The sequence below is a fragment of the Cygnus olor genome, chromosome 3, assembly GCF_009769625.2.
Source record: "Cygnus olor isolate bCygOlo1 chromosome 3, bCygOlo1.pri.v2, whole genome shotgun sequence".
NCBI lineage: Eukaryota > Metazoa > Chordata > Aves > Anseriformes > Anatidae > Cygnus > Cygnus olor.
Genome location: NC_049171.1, coordinates 54,719,171 through 54,733,639, shown reverse-complemented (window position 1 = coordinate 54,733,639; position 14,469 = coordinate 54,719,171). Strand labels below are relative to the sequence as shown.

The following is a 14,469-nucleotide window of genomic DNA, read 5'->3' as shown; positions in this document are numbered from 1 at the left end:
AGAAGAAAAAGGAAAACTTACTTGAATCTTTTCTTGAAAGGCTTTAAAAAATGTAGTGAAGTGACATGACTGCCAAAAAAGCTTTATTAAATAGTCATTAAACATAAAAATTATGTTTCTCTAAGAGTCTTGGTCCCAGTCAGCTCTGTGGACTTGGCATGCATTATAAAAATTCTGGATTTCTTTTATTTCTGCAGCTTTGCTTTATAATCACTGCTTGACTTCGGGGCTGAAGACCTATATACTGCTCAATAATAAGTAGCTCCATCTTGTATCTGAAGAAGTGCTGAAAGATTTGTGTCTAGTTTGGCAATTCTGTGCCCTTTAGAAAATGCCATGAAATGCAGTTCTTCTCTACCACTAATTCATCACAATATTTACCAAATCGGACTTTTTATTTGGTGATATGTTGACACAGAAAGCCCTGAAATATTACCAGTAGGACTTGGTGAGACTTTGAGGTCATCTGTCACTGTAAATGATTAAACTATATGTACAGACAAACACTCCTGAGCACACCATCCATAGTTTAGTGAGGGGCTGAAGGTTTTCTGTATGTCTTCTGCTCTGCTCAGAATTTTTGATAAGGGTAAACTTAAAGCTCAGATATTACAGTACAAAACCTAATGGTACTACCTCTAAAGATGTCTATTTCCATTCACGTGCTGTTCTTAATACACTCATAAAAACATGCTTTGAAAGCCTTCCACTTGGGAAACTAGCAGATCAGCTTGGGTAACCTTGTTGTGGAGGTTTATTACAGTGCTCCTGCCTCCAGCTGTCCACCCTGTGCTTATGCCAGAAACTATTAAATGATACATTTTTTTTTTTTTTTTTGGCTGAAGTGGTTGAAGCAACTTCATATTTTTCTTAATTGCATACTTGACAGTAGGATGATAACCTCTCGTAGGGGGCAGAGCAAACAGCTAGTAGTTGTATGGTTGTATAATCCTAAACTGCTACAGTTTAGAAAATTATCTAGACTTGCAAAAATTGTACACATATTTACATATATCTTCCACAAAGCCACTCTCATCTGCTTTAGAAAGAGGGTAAATTTCTACCCAGACAGTTAAGTGGTATTTATGTTTCAGAAATTCCTTGAATTCCCTGTTTTGTTTTTTTTTGTTTGTTTGTTTGTTTTTCAGCTTGAAGAAAACTATTGTGTGTTTATTTTGAATCCTAGAACAGAGAAATTGGCAAAGTACTGAAACTGCCTGAATAGCAGTGCTACTTGCTAGTGTGACACCAATTCAGGTCACGGTCATATGTTGAACAGTAGAAGCAGGACATTTTCCCTAAAACACACCTGGTGGGCTTCTGGTGGCTGAATGAAACCGGCTCGTGATGTAACGTAACCTTTTCAAACTTTACGAGTTGCTGTGAAGCTGCATTCCAAAAATGTATTGTGATTACACACAGGCATGTCTCCATGAAAATTCTTTATTATTTATTTATTTTTTTTTTTTTCCCTTAAGAGTTCTGATCCAGAAGCAAGACAGTCATTCCTGCCTCTATCTATTTTGCCATCCCAGGATCCAAACTACCTGGAAAGACAAGTCATGAAGTAATTTGTCAAAATAAACCAGTAGGGATTTCAGTTTTGCTGAAATTCACTGCAGTTCAGTAGTTGCTACATGGTACATGACTCAAGCAGAGGTGGGGAGACCACTACCATTGGGAAACACTTTACCTATCCCAAGGTAAGCTGCTCTCTGCCTTATGTAGGAGGACAAGTAAGCTCATGGAAAAATGAACTTAACTGGAACCCCAACTTCACAAGAGTATTAATGTACTTTACTGCCTTAATTCTGTTTTAATCCTCTACAGGTTTTGATTGCTAAATTGTAATTGCTTTGTATACCTAGAGTTACTGTTTGTTTACACAGCAAAAGAAAGGTGTGATTGCAGCATGAACTGGAGCATAAGACCTCTGGGCAAAAGGGTTTATATGTCATTTGCAGTCAGTGTTAAAATCTGTCCCAGTATACCTTCATTGCTATCTTTACCTCTGCAAACTACTTTGGTTGGTTTTGGTTTGTCTGTGTTAGAGTTGCCAAATGCAGCAAAAAGGAGATACTTTGCTGCTCAGACCTGTCCTAAGGAAGTTTAATCTAGTCCAGACAACATCATTGTGTGGGATTCATCTCACCTAATTTTAGCTATTTAAAAGTTACACAGCAAGTTGAACTAGTTAACTAATAGCCACTGGAGAGGGATGGCCATCTTCAGAGAGTGACTTGTCCTGGCCTGTGTCTACAATGAATCATTCTCTGTAGGCACCCATCTCTTTCTGTTTATTGCTGAGGAGTCTAGATGACTAGCTTAGATGAAGAATCTAACTTTTTGGTAGCAGGAGTTGAGTAAGATGAATCCCTCCAAATAATTTTTATCTAGGTAAGACAGAGTTCCTTTCTCAAGGTATGTTGCATATAGCCAGTGCTTGACATACAATACGTACAAGAAAATTGCTATAGAATCTGCGAATACAAAGAGTATTACAAAATCTTCAAGCCTTCTTTATTCTGGCTAGAGAACAGGGCTCCTCTTATGTTTTCCTTCTCAGTATTTGGTATAATTTACCTTGAGCTGCCTTTTTTCCCAGCCATCTTTATGAAACCATACACAATAGGGAATGATATCGCTGATCTTCATTCATGTTTATACAGTAATCTGCAAGCCACAGACAGAGGCTTAAATACATGTTTAGACCATCAAGAACTAAACTTCAGGGCCTTGTGCAGCTTGGCATTATAGCTGCCAATAGGAAGAAGACAGTCCTTTTCCCAAGGACTTAACACAATTTAACAATAGATGGGTATAGTGTTCTGGAGGTGACCAAGGTATTAAATGGATTGGTCCTAATGAGCAGATTCACACCAGGCCCAAACATAATTTTATTTGACTAATGCCCATCTGGCTCAATTATATTGACTCATAGCTTGAACAGAGAGAAGCAACCCAATGTTTGAAATGATTGACTTTTCCAAACTTGTTAGGCATGTAGTTTATTTCTGATCTGAGGAGATGGGGAAAACCAAACCAACCTCCCCCTCCCCCAGCATGTAATGTTTCTATTCAGCAACAAGCAATATTTCAACAAGCAATATTTTCCCCATTGCTTTAGTGATCTTTTGTCATGCCTTTATTTTTTTTTTTCCCCAGCTCACTCAGATGCTGAGCATGGGAAAGTTGAATTCTTTGTCAGCTCTGAGTATTTTTTGTGAAAACTTCCCAATACATGAAAGGATTTAGTTTCACAACACCTATTTTATAGGCAGCAAACAAAGATGTCTTTTTTTTTTTTTTTTCCACTTTTTCTTGGAATTGCTTCTTAGAAAAAAAAATCACAGAAGAGGGGTTAATTTTTATGTAAAAGCTGCTACATGCAAGTGACTTTTATGTGCTTAACGATTTAAAAGAAATATTGAAGCCTTTGATACACTACACAGACAATTGCCCTTCACATGAAAATCATTGTAGATCACTCAACTACCACATAGTCTTTGTGTTGTAATAATCTATGGTATAAAACTAAACAGTCATCAAAATAATCATCTAAGCAAAAGGCTGTTATTTCATCCAGCAGTATAGTTACTGTAATAATAGCATATCTGAGACATGAGAGACTTTAAGAAAGGAGGAGACAAAAAGAACTTTAAAGCAGCTAGTGTCTGTTTCCACTAAGCTACTAAATCACATCTTATTTCAAACCAAGATACATGTTTAAATTTCCATCCAGTTCTAATCCAGTGGCTTTAAGCTAAACTAGTATCTGCTGCTGAACTGGGTCTGCTTTTAGACAATGTTCCGGTAATTTTTTTTTTTTTAAATCACGCCAAGCCACTTGGCAAACTGCGTGCTTACAGATCAAGGGCACAGAAGTCTTTCTCCTGCTTCAGGTTCATACCTCTTTTATCTTTCTGCTTGTTCTGGTTAAAACAATCTCTTTTAAATAATGTGTTATCACTATAAAGTTAAAGTACTATTAATATTAGCAGAATAAGAGAATTCTGTTAAATTATTCATATTTAAGCATGCACTTAAACACTGTGCCAGACTACACCCAAAGGATGGCTATTTACTATACGTGGCTGCATCCGCTTTTTGTGGGGGCTTTAGCTCAGTGCTTAGTCTCCATACATAGCAAAGACTGAGACGGGCACTTTTAAAGGCTATTTTTAGGTGGGGTGGCTTGATCTCTAGAGGTGTCTTTGTGTCTCCATCAACTATATAAAAAGTGTGTATTATTACATGCCTTAACCTGGATGAATCTAAATTAAAATACATTTTCAGCTTGCACTTTGGAGTTCCCTAATTTACAAATGCCAAACTTTGTAAACCCATGACCTTTATATATATATATATATATATATATATATATACACACTCTATTTTCATATATCAGTTACATGCTAAAAATACAGATGGGTCCGTCACATGTAATATATATTGGTAAACGGTGAGTTTATTCCTGCAGTCTCCCACTTTCAATACCCTCCATGCTTTGATCTCCAATAACTTGATCCCACTCCCCTGCTAACCATGCTTTGTTCCCACCTCCTTCGTCATGGCAGATAACCCCAACAAAAAGTTAAGGATGATACTGGCCATTTTAGGAGATATAAACAGCAGCAGCAGCTGTATAATCTGTAACAACAGTTCACATATTACTTTGAGCTCCTTCTACCCCCCACCCTCTTCAATAACCTCCTTCCTCTTGTCCACTCACCTCAATATCCATCTTTTCTCATTTGCTTCCCTCCAGACGCTCAGTGAAGGGAACATATGCTACGATGTGGGAATTTTCTACTGCCCTTAAAAGGCAGAAAGTGAGGTGATCAGAACAGTAGGTCAGCTAAATTTGGGGCTTTATCTGTGAAAACAATTTTGTTTGTGTGCACATGCACGCTTGTGTATAATGGTCTACATTTACAAAATGCTTCAAAATTTGTAATTTGTCTGCCCATTTCTCAGGCTGAATCTCTTCTGTTTCTAAGTCTTAATTAGGTTGAGAATATTTCTTTTAAGTTTCCAAATCCCACTATGAATTTCATGTTTGGTTCCTATCTAACCAAATTTTCAAGAAGGGTAAGAAATAAGACCCTAGCAATTACAGGCCTGTCAGTCTCACATCAGTGCCTGGTAAAATTATGGAGAAGATGATCCTTGAAGTTATTGAAGCGCACCTGGGGGACAATGCAGTCATTGGTCCCAGCCAACATGGGTTCATGAGGGGTAGGTCCTGCCTAACAAATTTGATTTCCTTTTATGATAAGATCACCCATCTAGTCGATCAAGGGAAACCAACTGATGTGATCTTTTTGGACTTCAGCAAAGCTTTTGACACAGTTTCCCATAGGATTCTACTGGACAAAATGTCCAGCATACAACTTAGCAAAAACATCATACGATGGGTGAGCAATTGGCTGACGGGCAGGGCTCAAAGGGTTGTGGTAAATGGGGCCACATCTGGCTGATGGATGGTCACTAGTGGGGTCCCTCAAGGCTCCATTTTAGGGCCAGTCCTCTTCAATGTTTTTATAAATGATTTGGATGTAGGATTAGAAGGTGTTTTGAGCAAATTTGCCGACGACACCAAACTTGGAGGAGTTGTGGACTCTGATGAGGGTGGAAAGGCCTTGCAGAGAGATCTGGACAGATTGGAGAGCTGGGCGATCACCAACCACATGAAGTTTAACAAAGGCAAGTGCCGGGTCCTGCACCTGGGACGGGGCAACCCTGGCTATACGTACAGACTGGGCGACGAGACACTGGAGAGCAGCCCCGCAGAGAGGGATCTGGGGGTTGTGGTTGACAGCAAGTTGAATATGAGCCAGCAGTGTGCGCTGGCAGCCAGGAGGGCCAACCATATCCTGGGATGCATCAAGCACGGCATCGCTAGTCGGTCGAGGGAAGTGATTGTCCCGCTCTACTCTGCGCTGGTGCGGCCTCACCTCGAGTACTGTGTGCAGTTCTGGGCACCACAGTACAACAAGGACATTAAACTGTTGGAGAGTGTCCAGAGGAGGGCGATGAAGATGGTGAAGGGCCTAGAGGGGAAGACATATGAGGAGCGGCTGAGGGCACTGGGCCTGTTCAGCCTGGAGAAGAGGAGGCTGAGGGGGGACCTCATCGCAGCCTACAACTTCCTCGCCAGGGGGAGTGGAGAGGCAGGTGTTCTGGTAATCACCAGTGATAGGACCCGTGGGAATGGTGTTAATCTGAGGCAGGGGAAGTTTAGGCTGGACATCAGGAAGAGGTTCTTCACCGAGAGGTTGATCACACACTGGAACAGGCTCCCCAGTGAAGTAGTCACTGCACCAAGCCTGCCTGAATTTAAGAAGTGATTGGACTGTGCACTTAGTCACATGGTCTAAACTTTTGGGTAGACCTTTGCGGTGCCAGGAGTTGAACTTGATGATCCTTATGGGTCCCTTCCAACTCGGGATATTCTATGATTCTATGAAATGTTTTAATTTAGACCTAGGATGCTTGAGAAGGCAGCAAAAAAATCTTAAAGTCTGAGATACTGAAGTAGTCTTCAAAGTATTGGATAAATGTATATCTTCTCTGTTATGAAGTGGTGGTTAAACAAATACCTATAAGCACAAGTATACTACCTGTACAAGAAAAAAATCTCACAGTGCAGTGCAATGACTACCTAAAAACATGAAGAGGTGAAATGAAACTGCAGATCTGAGGACTCATCCATCCTCATGTTGTCTGGATTTATTTATTTATTTATTTGTTTATTTTTGTGGTACTCTCTCTTGTAGGAATTATGTTAGGGGGCTTATAAAAAAGTTGGTAAGTGACTTTTTATATGGGCAGATAACAATAGGGCAAGGGGGAACAGTTTTAAACTAGAAGAGGAGAGATTTAGGTTAGAGGTTAGGAGGAAATTCTTTACTGAAAGGGTGGTGAGACACAGGAATAAGTTGCCCACAGAAATTGTGGATACCCCATTCCTGGAGGTATTCAAGGCCAGGTTGGATGGGGTCCTGGGCGACCTGATATTGCAACCAGGTAGCATCCTTGTCCATGGCAAGGGGATTGGAACTAGATGATCTTTAAGGTTGTTTTCAAACCAAGCTATTCTATGAATCTGTGTTGATATTTAATGCATAATACCTGATAAAGCTATCCTCTAGGGGGTCAAAACCCTTGATATCAATGTATTTCTTTAATATCCATCTGCAGAAGACTGAGTTTCTAAATTAGGAGACTTTTACCAAACTTCTTTATAGTTAAGACCTTTTCTTCTCAGGTGAAAATATTGGCTTCCACACCTAATTGAGAAGGAAAGAAAGCTTACACAGCTTTTTGTTTCTTTGAAATATAAACTTGGCAAGATGAATAAGGAATTGCCCTCTTCCTTCAGTTCAGGTGCATGTGAATAGAAACAATGGCAGATGGACATTTAACATCGTTCCATTGTATTTATACGTTGTGCTTATAAATACGATCAATCTTTTCAAGATTTTTTTCTTAAATGTTGAATCTCCCTACTGAGCAATAGATTTCCCTAATCCCTCAAATAACTCTATAATGAAGCAAATAAACTTTAGCTATAAAACTTTCAGAACACCATTTTGTGATTTATATTTCTCTTTGCCTTTCTGGTGGTACAGAGAAGATCTGTACAGTCAGGATGATGTACCTCCCAGGGGCTTGATCAAGCCACTATAAAACCACTGCCAAAATATCCGGTCATTTTTTATCTAACTCAAAACATTCTGCCATGATAGAAAAGAAAAGCTGACTTGAACGCTGGGAGGCCCAAAATATTCCTACCCAATGGATCACGGATTTTCTTATGTCACTTATCTTACCATTTCAGTGCAGTACCATATGTTCCCATACCATTTTGTAATGTGCCCCATATGTTTGCTTTCCTTGATGAAAACCAAGGAGGCAGCAAATTATCCACAGCACTGACACACAATTTTTTTTTTTTGAAGTCCTGAGTTTAGATTAATTTCTTTTACTTTTTTTTTTTTTATTATTTTGCCATTCTCCATTGAATGCCCATATTTCATGAAAAATTGTGAACAACTCTTCAGCGAGTGAATGTACATGAATGTCCATAAATAACAAAACTCACAACATAATCCATTTAATTTTTAAGCTGCACATGCTATTTACAAAAAGTACCATCTAAGACTTCTAAAATGATTCATCTCCATTCTGCAAAACATTAAGAGAAAACAAACTGGAGATCTAATTCTTCCTAGCCAGCAGAGCTATGCCAGAGGTGAATTTGGCCAAAACAGAGATTTGGGTCTCAGCTTTGAACATGGAAATGAATTTGAGTGTCAGCTGACAAAACTCTGACTAGATATGAGACAAACAGAAAAGCTAAATACAGCAGGGAAAACTTAGGAACACTGAAGACACAACTCTCTCTAACTCTATGTGTGTCTGCATGTATAGGTGTCTGTGTCTGTATGTGAAAATAACTACAAAGCTTTGGGCTTGGATGAGGCTTCCAATTGCATAATGTTTTAATCTTAATGTGGCCTAAGTAACTAAATTCATATGGATCAGAGACATAGCTGTGACATTCTTTCTTTTGAGACAGAAAAGATTAACTAAAGATCGAGATAATCTTTTTAAGTCATGCTTAAATTCTGCTGTGTTACAGAATGTTCTATTGACTGTTTTGTATTTTATTTGTTTTTCACTGCATACAGCACATTTCTTATTGCTTAGACATCTACTAGAATTTTTTTTTTGGTAATTGAAAATTATGGTACAGATTGTCTCTTGTGGCACATTTGGAAAAACTAACTTAAAAACCTTTTAAAAATAAGGTAAGTATATGAATTAAAACATATGCTCCTGTGTGGACACTTGATCTGGGAATTAAAATGTACTCCATTCAGTTTAACCTAAGTCACTTCCCAAATAAATGTAAATTATTTATATTAAGGCCACCAGGTCATCATGAGGAGATCCATAAAGAAAGCAAAGGCAGATCATTAAGACCATACAGAAAACCAATTCAGCATAAACTCAGTGGCATCTGGAGTTTACAACAAATGTAAGTATACTCCTAGCAGGTCTAACTCTTTACCTGTCGATGTTCTAAAAATCAAGTAAAATAAGGGTTAACATGAAAGTCTTAATCCAGCTGATAAATCTGAGATGTTTTTGAAAGCTTTTTCCTCTGTAATTTCCAAACACTAGGCTTTGTTGTCTACCCCATGTGCTTCAGGCAAAAGAAGATGGAATTAAGAATGAATTTTCACAATATTTATTGAATTAAGACAGGATATAAATGCTACTTAACAGTTTATTTTGTTTGTTTGTGTGTGTGTGTGTGTGAACAGTTAACAAACCTCCTCTAGACTGAATTTCTTATTGTGCAATCTAGCAAGATGTATGGATGCCATGCCTTCTAACTCCCCATGGGGCCCATTACTTCTTGATCTTTGCTATCAGATCAAATTTATGACATGGATAAAAAGCAGTTTGGGTCCATTTAAGGTTTATTACTTACTGACCATTAAAACTGCTAAAGTGATTTCTAGCATTGGAGAATATCATACTGGAGATTGGACCCAGAACCTTTGTGTCTTGTGGAAGTATTTATACTTCTGAAGACCTACTATCCTGTTGGTTCACTGTGCTGCAGAGAAAGATCTTTTCTGTCTCCATCAGGATTTTCCTAGTTGAAACACATACCTCAAAATACTAAAAATGGATAAAATAGTTTTCTAAGAAATGTTAATCCAAAAGTGCAAGAAAACAAAAGATTTAGCTGAATCCTTTCTGTTTTGAATTCTGCAGTTCTTGGAAGCTGTGTGTCAGACTTGATGAAGGCAAAGCTGGAGGACATAACAGTTAGACAACAGTTTATTCTGAGTATTTGTTTTATGCTTCCTTCACAAAGGCACAATGGCCATTATTTCTAAATGTGGGAGTGGGTGATTGGACCTTGTAAAAGGTTTTTCTGGAACTCTTTTCCTGAAGGAAAAAGAACAGCTTAACTGGAAATAAGAAAAACTTCCCCTAAAGAACATCAAAACTTCGGCTATTGTTAAAGTAGGACTTGTTTCTACTTTTTTTCTTTGGGGTTTACCTTCAACTTCTTTTGTTAGTTAAAAGATTTATGTTTTCAGTGTCTTTGTGTTGTTCTGATAGCACACTCATGCACACTCTTTGTACTGAAGCCATATCTTAGACCAAGAATCTCTGAAGTGATGTTATGTCAATGCACTGACAGAACCTTAATTTTAGAATATGACTTCTATAAAATGAAGGATGCAGAAATAGTATATCTTGAATAGTTTCTCATTTAGTTAATCCTTCATGGCATATATTAAACTATGCTAAGTCTTGGTGGGGAGACAAAGATGACTTTGAGTCAGAGGAACATTAAAATACTTAAATGCTTTGATTTTGCAAAACTGGTCTGTTCTGAAAAGCAAGCTTTCCAGTGTGATTCTTGGTATTTCTGCTTTAGTTTTATCTGGAAATACTGCAGCACCGGCACTGGAAATAATATTTGCTTCCTCTAGCTTGTCAACGGACGGGGACTTAAGAAGTTCACAGCACTGGAAAATAAAGTAGAGAGAGAAAGCAGAGACTTTAAAAGGCAGACAAAAGACAAGGGAGGCCCTCTGGAGTTGAAGACGTGTAGATTTTTAGTATAATTGGGCAACATTTCCAAAAGTATTCAAGGGACTTCAAAATGTAATCATTAAGGACTTGGAAGTTCTGGTGGATTAAAAGCTTGGCGTGAGCCAGCAGTGCATGCTTGCAGCTCAGAAGACCAACTGCATCCTGGGCTGCATTAAAAGAGGAGTGGCCAGGAGGTCAAGGGGGGTGATTGTGTCCCTCTGCTCGGCCCTTGTGAGGCCCCACTTGTAGTACTGCATCCAGTACTGCGTCTGGAACCCCCAGAACAAGAAGGATGTGGATCTGTTAGAGAGGGTCCAGAGGAGGGCCACAAAGTTTATCAGAGGGCTGGAGCTGCCCAGGAAAGGATGAGGAAAGGCTGAGAGAGCTGGGGCTGTTCAATCTGAAGAAGAGAAGGCTCTGGGGTGACCTCATTACAGCCTTTCAGTATTTAAAGAGGACTTATAAAAAAGATGAAAATTGACTCTTTGCTCCATCCAATGATAGGACAAGGGGGAATGGTTTTAAACTAAGACGGGAGATTTAGATTAGAGATTAGGAGGAAATTCTTCACTCAGAGGGTGGTGAGGCACTGGAACAGATTGCCCAGAGAGGCTGTGGATGCCCCATCCCTGGAGGTGTTCAAGGCCAGGCTGGATGAGACGCTGGGCAGCCTGAGCTAGTGGGCAGCATCCCTGTCCATGGGGATGGAACTAGATGACCTTTAAGTTCCCTTCCAACCCAAGACATTCTATGATTCATTTAATGATTCTGTGATCTTGGAAAAAATAAAATAAAAATTACCTAGTATCATAAAAGTTACAGTTTTTCTTTCTTTCTGAGTATTGTGCTACTTACATTTTGCACTGGAAAATGTAAGACAATAAATAGAAAGCTATAAGTGAAATAAAACTAAACATAATTTTGCTCAGGTTTAGTTCTAGTTTTTGGCAGCTATTCAGTCTACTAAAACAAGCCGGCTAGTTTTACTTAAAAATTGGCTCTTACAATTTGTCTTCAAAATAAGGTAAGAGATGAAAGTCTTATTCATCAATGGTTCATTCTTACTGGTTGGTCTTATCAGGCAGAGATTACTCATCATTATAGATGAGTACCTTTTTAATGACATCTTACATCAGGACCTTTCCTGTCACGTTTAATGGCAAGAGTCAAAGCCCATGTTCTCAAAAGAAAGGTGCATGAGAATAACATAACTAGTACCAGTTCCTCAGTTTTAGTATTTAGTCTTCCACTAGTTTATACTCTACTCTATAAAAGCAACTCAAAACTAGAGCTTGTTTTACCATAACCGTGAAGGTTCAGAAGATGCTTCACAGCCATCTTAGCAACCTCTGGTAGAAAGGCTGACCATATACATTTATATACATGTATATATATATATATATATGGTCAGGGATTTCTTTATCCATATTTATTTTTTTAGTGTTTATACATAGTAAGTTGCTTCCTGTTAACCCACTATATCATTTCTTTGTGATAACTCAGCTATAAGAATCTGACTATATACTTAAGAAGAGGTTGTTGGGAAAGCTTTAACAGAATAACTATGCAAATAAATATCCTTATAGAGGACATTCCTTAGGCCTGTAGGAGATCTTTTGTCGGCATCTGCATAGAGAATACTATCATTATTAGTACTAGCAGAATGACATCTTGCTGCAATAGTAACTATGGTTTACTGGGCTTTTTGCAGACAGAGTTATGTTGTGTAGGACTATGAATTTTTTCACACTCTTAGTTGCTTCATTTGTACTTGAAGATATCTTCAAGCCTGTTTATCCCTTTATCATAATCTTACTTTCTTCTCTTGTCAGCCATCCTATTGCTTGAGCTTAGACTCGTACTTTGTGACTCTTTAGCCCTGTGCCAGATATTACTGTGGGAATAAAGAACACAAGACTCTACAAATGCCAGTAACACAAACAAAGAGTCATGAAAATAATCATAGTATTTCGGTGCTTGAGGGAAACATCACTTCATAAGTAGCACAGACCCAGTGTTAGTTGTCTTTTCCCCCTTTTATGGTAAGACCAACTACTGTATGCACTATAATTATGTAAGCATGTATAGTTTTTTTCCATCTTTCTATTTCTTTTATTTGGGTAGGAATCTTTCCCAAAGCAACAGGTCTTGCATGCAATCAGAACTGAGATGTAAGGTTGTTCTGCCATCTTGGGGAAATAATAATAGAGTCATGACACAATTTTTAACCAGTTTGCATTAAAGCATCATATCTCCTACGATGATGTAAATCTAGTTCATCTATTGACCATAAACAATGGGGTAATTAATGGCATATTTCAGCTTTGAAATAGAGTCCTTATGATCTAGGAATTATTATTGCATCATAATCACTCTTTGAACCATTTGGTGGATTTGGCTGTAATTATCACCTCATAAGACACAGAGCATGTCATTACCGAGTATTTCTTATATAGCCTTTCTCATATAACTGCAGAGAGATTGCTCAGGGATACATGCTTTATAAAGTGGAGTGAAAGTAAACATTTATTTTAATTTTCTTATGTATGTTTATTGCTTGGAATTTTCTCCATCTAACTGTTTACAGTGTCCACAGAAAATTGTTTAAGCAGATTTGAAAGGGTATTTTTTTCAGGTTGCATTGTAGGGATAGCATGAAGAAAACACTGTAATGTCTTAATTTCTTTCTAGACAAGGCAAAGGAGAAAACATGTGACAAGGGTTGTATTAGTGAAACTATAAATTCCCCATGTAAAATTCATTTTATCTCTTAGCTATTCTACCTGAAGGCATTTTTTTTTTTTTTTAAACGTGCAAATGCCTCCTCATTCTACAATTATCTTTTCTTGTAGCAAACTAAACAATGTTTTTTCCACCATTCTTTTTTTGGGGGGTGTGGTGGGGTGGAGATGCTTAAAAGAAAATACAAATGTAGTGGTTGATATAACTTATCCATTTAAAGAGCTCTTTGCACAACTGGGATGATATGAAGCATTCTATGCTAATGAGCTGCAGATCAGGCAGAAATTTCAATACTTATCAGAAGCTTAATTGGATATTCATTTTGATTCTTGACACCTATCCCCAAGGGTCTGGTAACTAAGGCCAAGTTTATTCTTGGATTGCTTTTCTTATACGCTGACTTATAAGTAAGACATTCCTAGCGTGGGTGCAGTTAGCCTGGCTTTGTTCTGCCATAGAAACACACCCTTCCTCAAAACAAGGGCACATACAGTTTGCTGGTATAACTGTCTGAGCATTAAGTGCTTCTGTCAACACAGCAGTGTCAGACAAGGATCAAACCAACACATGCATGGCAGAAGTCTGTCAGAGAAAGCATCTTGGAATGGTGTGTTATGGTCCTTATGCTGAGAACAATGCGGAGCACTCTCTCACTGGGAAGAGGAATGAAACATACAGTGCTTTTTCAGATAATTCCTTGTTCCATTTCAATATCCAGTGCCTCTCCCAAATGACTTGCATGGAGTAATAAAATAGGCACATTGTATTTTATCTGATGCCTTCTCTACTGTTCTCAGCCACCTCCCTATCTTATATTCTTTCATCCATGTGACTCATCTTCTTTCCTTTAAAAAAGCAAGCATGTTAGGGCATTCAGGATATAATACAGGAAGAAAGAAGCTGTTGAATTTATTTGTTCTCTTTTCCAGGCTTTGTGCTTGGTAAAAAAATGCGTGAGCAGCTGTTGGTTAAAAAGGAAAATTCTGGTTGAAGCGTTTCTCATTCCTCAAATTCCTCAGCAAAAACTGGTTCACAAGGCCATTTTCTCCTTACATTTTAGTGGTATTTCACATACATTTGCTGCACTTGATTATGAAT

The 14,469-nt window shown here is 38.2% G+C and overlaps 1 long non-coding RNA gene across 1 annotated transcript in view; it reads left to right on the top strand.

Annotated features, from left to right (window-relative positions):
* The first annotated feature begins 1,587 nt into the window (after positions 1 to 1,587).
* LOC121068015 overlaps positions 1,588 to 14,469 on the top strand; it is a 29,082-nt gene continuing 16,200 nt past the window's right edge. Inside the window, exons 1-2 of the long non-coding RNA XR_005818561.1 lie at positions 1,588 to 1,703; positions 8,936 to 9,046. This is a non-coding gene — a long non-coding RNA (uncharacterized LOC121068015). The remainder of the gene's footprint in view (positions 1,704 to 8,935; positions 9,047 to 14,469) is intronic.